Consider the following 1,520-nt stretch of genomic DNA (forward strand, 5'->3'; position numbering starts at 1 on the left):
TTCACGGTCTCAGGCAAAACTAATGAGTTGTGGTGTTCCGCAGGGGAGCGTGCTTGGGCCTCTACTGTTTTTACTGTATATTAACGATATGAAAGATGCTTGTTCTTGCCTTATTTTCCTTTATGCGGATGACTCTACACTTATGGTGTCTCACAAAGTAAAACTATGTTGGGGAGCATACTTAGCACAGAGCTTACTGACATTAGCAAATGGCTTGGAGATAATAAGATATTTCTGCACTTAAAACTGAGGCAATTATTTTTGGATCCAGACCGAAATTGACCTAAATTGAGTAGGTCAAATCAAATCAGAGTGGAGTTAGGTTAGGTAGGTCCTCTGAAATCAGAGTGGAGTTAGGTGAGGTGCTGACTACTAAAACCTCTGTTAGCTACCTGGGATGTATTATTGATGGAAGCTTGGGAGGTGTGCGCKTGGCAAATAAWGTGCTAGGGAAGGTTAATGCCAGGACTAAGTTTTTGGCTAGAAAGTACAAGCTGTTTGWTAAGGACTCCATGAAAYTGCTAAGCCACTGCCCTAATTCAATGTCATTTTGACTACGCTAGTACTTCCTGGTTTGGGGGCTTATCTAAGTTTATAGGCAGGAGCTGCTTTCAGAAACTGGCTGCCTGTTGAGGCTAGGGTGTCCCAGATTAGACTAGGTTTGGTTTACAGGAGTATTCATGGTTCTGTGCCCAGATATCTAACTGATTACTTTCCCTGTGTTAGGGATGCACACAATCACAGCACCAGATTAGGTGTTGCTAATGTGTGTTTATACAGGTTCAGGAGTAGTGCTGGGTAGAGGTCGACCGATTATGATTTTTCAACACTGATACCGATTATTGGAGACCAAAAAAAGCCGATACCTATTAATCGGCCGATATATATATATATATATATACATTTGTAATAATGACAATTACAACAATACTGAATGAACAATGAACACTTGTATTTTAACTTAATATAATACACATAAAATCTATTTAGTCTCAAAAAAAATATGAAACATGCTCAATTTGGTTTAAATAATACAAAAACACAGTGTTGGAGAAGAAAGTAAAAGTGCAATATMTGCCATGTAAGAAAGCTAACATTTAAGTTCCTTGCTCAGAACATGTGAAAGCTGGTGGTTCAATATTCCCAGTTCTTCAATATTCCCAGTTAAGAAGTTTTAGGTTGTAGTTATTATAGGAATTATTTGCTTTAGCATTGCTAAGAGCTGCTGGCTCAAACCGCTGTAAAGTTTGAATGAATGCCTTACGAAGCCTGCTGCTTGGCCTGCCAACCCGGCTTCAGTCAGCACTGCTCTATCAAAATATCAAATCATAGACTTCATTATAATTATAAACACAGGAAATACGGCCTTTGATATTAAATATCGGTAAATCCGGAAACTATAATTTCCAAACCACAAATGTTTATTCTTTCAGTGAAATACGGAACCGTTACATCGGTATTTTATCGAACTGGGTGGCAAACCCTAAGTCTAAATATTGCTGATTACATTGCACAACCTT

This window comes from Salvelinus sp. IW2-2015, linkage group LG7, assembly GCF_002910315.2.
Source record: "Salvelinus sp. IW2-2015 linkage group LG7, ASM291031v2, whole genome shotgun sequence".
NCBI classification, from domain to species: Eukaryota; Metazoa; Chordata; class Actinopteri; order Salmoniformes; family Salmonidae; genus Salvelinus; species Salvelinus sp. IW2-2015.